The 5,567-nt window shown below is 33.8% G+C and overlaps 1 non-coding gene across 1 annotated transcript; it reads left to right on the top strand.

Annotated features, from left to right (window-relative positions):
• Window positions 1-2,909: 2,909 nt before the first annotated feature.
• Window positions 2,910-2,983, top strand: TRNAT-AGU (transfer RNA threonine (anticodon AGU)). Its single transcript has one exon. It is a non-coding gene; the product is annotated as a tRNA-Thr (tRNA).
• Window positions 2,984-5,567: the final 2,584 nt, after the last annotated feature.

Here is a 5,567-nt window from a genome sequence, read left to right as displayed (position 1 = left end):
CATCAAAAGAACTCATCCAAGCAGAGAACAACAAATCACCTGCAAGACCGACACAACCAAATAAAAGAAAGACACACACCCACCAAATCAAAGAATACCCCCCCTCTTCCATAGAACACGAAAATGGAGCACATTAAAGAATATTTAGCCACAACAACAAGCCTAGCATAAATCTACCCAAAGAAATAAAACACACACCAAACCCCCACATGGTGTGGCAAGATATGACACCAAAAAACTCCAAAGAACAGCCCACCCACAATAAACACATACATACAATATTAGAAAATACAATTAGATAGCCACACATAAGACGGACGACACACTCCAATTGAGTCAGTCAATCCTACCCAACTTAGCCATGTTCTTAATCCAATTAAACGTGCAAAAACTAATATCATCCGCCAGCAACATAACCACCCTTCTCTCCTTTCTGTAGACAATTTCATTTCTAGCTTTCCAGATCACCCATATAGTTGAGTATACAAGAGACAACTTCAGATTGTGCATTCTTCTATCAACCCCTTTTGGTTTCAACATATCCATTAAGTCAATACAAAAGGAATGAGCATTTTGAATAGTAGCATACCACTCAACTAGCCAGCACCACACTTTCGAAGCCACATAACAGGAAAAGAAAAGATGATCAAGGCCCTCTTCACTGGATCGACATAGAGGACAAAGACTTGAGACTACATTAATCCCACGCTTTACCAAGTTCACAAATGTCAGAATCTTATTCCTAATCATTCTCCACATAAAACAATTGATTTTAAGAGGAATCCAATTTACCTAATTACAGGGGCGGACGCAAGATTTTACAGTAGGGTTTGCACAGGAGAGTTAGGGGTTGCATAGTAGTAGAAAAAATAAAAATTTCGAAAATTTTCGAAAAATTTTCCACTGCGGCCATAAAAGTTAGGGGTTGCCGGTGCCACCGTGGACCACCCCTAGGTCCGCCCCTGCCTAATTGAAAGAATTCTCAGATACCTCCTTACCCTTATTAATAAGAAGTCTAAATGCCTTTATCGAGAAATCAACTCCTTCATCACAAATCCACAACCATTTGTCCAACCCTCCAGTAGGCTTAAAGTTATTAATCAAGTTTAATAAATCTAAAATTTGATTTGATTCAATACCTCTCCTTAACTGTCTTGAGCAACTCCACAAGCATCTCACATCCTCCTCAGTGGAATTTTCCACTTTATCAATGAGTAAACAATCTTTATTTAACTCCACCACATACAAATTTGGGAATAAGTCTTTTAGGGGCACATTACTACACCATGCATATTTCTAGAAAAAAGTTTTATCACCTTTTCCAACCACTCTTTTAAACAAATCTGACATATAAATGCCTTTTTCTTCTAAATCCATCTAAATTTGAGAAATGCTCAGCCAAACACCCTTTATAGATTGCTTGGCAATAGGATTATCATCAGAAAGCTTTAATTTATGAATGACTTTAATACAAGAGAACAAAAAAGAGTTGCTTCCATTTTTCAAACGCCACCACCATTTGACAAGCAAAGCTAAGTTAGCGGACTCGAGACAATCAACACCAAGGCCACCCTCTTTTTTAGGCATGACAACCACCTCCCAAGCAATCCAATTTATCTTCTTCTTCTCATCATCTCCACCCCAAAGAAATCTTCTCCTTATACCTTCAAGCAAATTAATAATCTTTCTTGGAGCTCTAAAAAGAGAAATAATACAAGGGAAAACTATTAAGAACCGAATTAATTAGGGTAAGACGACCGCCGAAAGATAAGATTTTCGCCTTCCATTTAGACAACCGCTTTTTAAATTTATCCACCACTAGAGCCCAATTTTTAGCCAACTTCATATTTGCCCCAACCAGAAGCCCAAGATAAATAAACGGAAAGGAAGCGGGCTCACAATTAAGAATGCTAGCAAGCCTATGAACCTCTAAACCGTCAACACCCACTCCAAAAACTTTACACTTTTATTCAGATTCACTTTCAACCCTGAAGCAAGAAAAAAACATCTCAACAGCCTATTGAGATTTACAAAGTTGAGTTCCGACCATTCACCCACAAAAATACATCGTCATCATACATAAGATGAGAGATGGGTACGCCATTGCTGTCAAAAGTAAGACCACGAAAGTAATGAAGCCCACAATCCACTTCCATAGAAACATGGAGCTCTTCCATTGCAATTATAAAAAGAAAGGGGGCTAACGGATCTCCTTGCCTTACCCCTATACTAATATCAAACTCCTTAGTAGGTGCCCCATTAACCAAAATCCACGCCATGCTAGAGGAAAGACAACCCCTAATCTATTTTCTCCACTTCCACCCAAAGTTCATTTGCTGCATAACCGAATCCAAAAACTCCCAACTCAATGAATCAAAAACCTTATCAAAATCAACTTTAAAGATTAAAACTTGTTTCTTCCAACTTTTGGACCACGAGCAAATTTCATTAAGTAAAAGAGGTCCATCAAGAATACTCCTACCACCAACATAAGCCGATTGCTCCGGACTAATGATCTTGTCCAAAATATTTTTAAGTCTATTGGCAAGAACCTTGGAGAGAATCTTATACAAACAACCCATAAGATTCACGTGGCCAATAGTTTTTTAAAAATAAATGATCATTTATCTTAGAAATTAAAGATATAAATGAAGAATTACAATTTCTCGCCAAAAAACCTGAAGCTTCAAAATCTTTAACAAACATAACAACATCACCTTTAATTAGATCCCAAAAATGTTTCAAAAATCTTGAAAGTAATTAGATCCCAAGGTCTATACTTAATGGGCGAAATTATTGATACCGCAGTTAAAAAAAATAAAAACAAACAAACGAGCGGCGTCTAGAAATGCATAGAGATGGAATAACCAATCGGTTTTATATAGATAATGAGAAAAAGGAAACGCAAAGCTTTCATAGCTCAGTTGGTTAGAGCACCCGTTTAGTAAGCGGGAGGTCTTGAGTTCGACTCTCAATGAAAGCACTTTTTGTTCAATTCTTTTAAGGGATCCCTAAAACCACATGTAATTCACCTCCATCCTTTTTTTCACTATGCTATAATGACGTGTAGGTTACAGGTTACCACCTTTTTTCATTTGAATCAAACAATATGTTTTGAGTGTCTATATATACCCAATACATTAATCATGTTAGACCAATTTTAACCTTAAGTATATCATCAAATACTTTACGTCATGTAACCAAAATAACCTTTGAATCTAGATTATTTAGGTCATAATGTTATATACGTAATACCATAGTATCAAGCCACACACTTAATTTAGCCTATATTATGCCTCATACTCCAATTTGTTATTGACATGAACAATTATGTCTAGTTTTGAACATACTTAAAAAAACCATAAAAAAGTTACGAAGCGTAAAAATTGACCATTCAAAATTTATATTAAACTATTTAAGCAGATGATGATGTTGAAGACAGGGTGTTAGGGGTGGATTTCATTTGAGAGATAGTGAAAGTGTATTCATAGATCATATGGGGTAGGGAAATTTGAAGTGCACCCTCAGTTGTTTCTTTTGTGTTATTGTGATGCTAGAGGGTAGAAAATCATTAATTTGTCAAGGTTTATCCATCAAGGACAGCTTATATGGTTATAACGAGTTATACAATCCTCAAAGAACGAAATGGCAGTGCGAATGACTCAATGACTCAATGCTTCTTATTATTTATTCTAATATTTAAGTTAATTTAAAACGTGCTTTCTCTTTAAGCATTATATGGGGAATTTTCCAATAACCCTAGGACTACGACTTGTTATTGTAGAGAGTTGTTATTAAAAAAACATTTGAATTTTTCAATCAAGCTCTTTATTTAAATTATAAATTAGTAATTAAATTTATTTACTTTTTCCAAAGCAAGATGTATACAAAAACAACATGTCGCCGTGGTGGTGTTTTTATAAACCGGAGCGAAAAAAATTGGTGGGAAAAATTCTCATCGACCTACAATAACGACATGTCTACGTTGAAAATTGAATTTTCAAAATTTATATAAAAAATTTTAATCGATCAGTACAATTAGTTTCTTGTAATATTTCGCCATAACCATAAAATTGTGAAAAGTGAAAAGTGAAAAGTGATAAGCAAACTATATCAAGTTCGGGTCTGGACATCTTTTTTCTTGCATGACACATAGCGAACTTACCTCACATAACAAGAGTGATGAGCGAGGACCTATTGGTGGACACACGGATACCCATTGGTTGCGTTTGCCCTTGAAGATATGTATGTACATATCTAATTAATGAATATACTTGAAGTTTTTCTGTTTTTGTGCTATTGTTTGTTCTTTTAATGTGTCATAAAAAACAAATATATTATAATTGCATATATTGTAATAAAAAAGCTAAATAATAAGAACACACATAAAATTATAGAAAACTAGAGATTGCAACGATTGGTGTGTTTTTGTTATTCTTTTAAGGCTTCATGATTCTACAAACGGTGAGATGGGGATAAAGAAAGAAAAGGAGAGAAGAGGTCCAATAGAGACGGGAAAACATGTCTAGAGAAGCATCTAAAAAAATTTTAAAAAATAGAAAAAAAATAGAGAACATTGTCAACATAGGGGCTGGAAACTAAAGATACTAAAATGTGGTGGCAAAATCGTGAACTTCCTAAACAATACTGTTGTTAAGAACTTTTCATTTAATATAACATAATAATTATTAAATAATAATGTGATGTGATTTGGTGTATGTCACAACAAAACATGTAATCCCATCATAAGTAGGTGGTTTTGGATCCATCCCTTTGGTTCTTTAGGTTTTGCATGTGCAATGAATTAGGGCTATACATTCCAATCTATTGTTACTATACTAAAGTACTGAAATGACATCTCAAGCATCTCATTTCCTTGCCATCCATCCTAATATATAATTAGAAATTATTCACATCAATTTTGACATGTATTTTACATCATACTCTTTACGCTTTCTTTAAATCTTAACCTCTAATTAGAATCTTCACAAGAACGCAAGCATTTAAAGTAGTGTATGGTTTACGACATTATCTTGTCTCATATAATTTAATACACAAAAGACCACCTTCAACTTGTTATTTCATTAAAAGCAACCGTGAGTAGCTTGGGCTCAGATTCGGCAAGACTTTATTCTATAAACAATTAAACATATTTCGTACACATCGATTCCTTAAAATAATTCCCATTTCTATCTCATCCAAAGGACTACAACTTTACTAATATTTTTACTTAATGTATTTAGGTAAATTATATTTGAGTATTTTTTATTTTTATTTTGTAACTTACATTATAAATAAATTAGTAGAGAAACTCAGAAAATGATATTTTCCACAATAAATTCTTATATTTTAAAACTTTGCTCTCATTTTTTTCTTCTATTTTGCAAGAGTGACATCATTTTATCAAATATTTTTTGAAAATTTAGTATCCAAATAACATTTTATCTAGATAATACTAATTAATGAAGAAAAAAAACTAGATGAAGTTTGGCCGTATGATTAAAATTCACATGTCTATGTTATGGTTACTAGGTTTAAACACTAATGTGCTAGGGTTTCCATTAGAA

The sequence above is a fragment of the Lactuca virosa genome, chromosome 5, assembly GCF_052849685.1.
Source record: "Lactuca virosa cultivar CGN04683 chromosome 5, Lactuca_virosa_CGN04683_v6, whole genome shotgun sequence".
Classification (NCBI taxonomy): domain Eukaryota; kingdom Viridiplantae; phylum Streptophyta; class Magnoliopsida; order Asterales; family Asteraceae; genus Lactuca; species Lactuca virosa.
The sequence above is the reverse complement of the archived record's forward strand: the minus strand, read 5'-3'. Positions and strand labels throughout refer to the sequence as shown.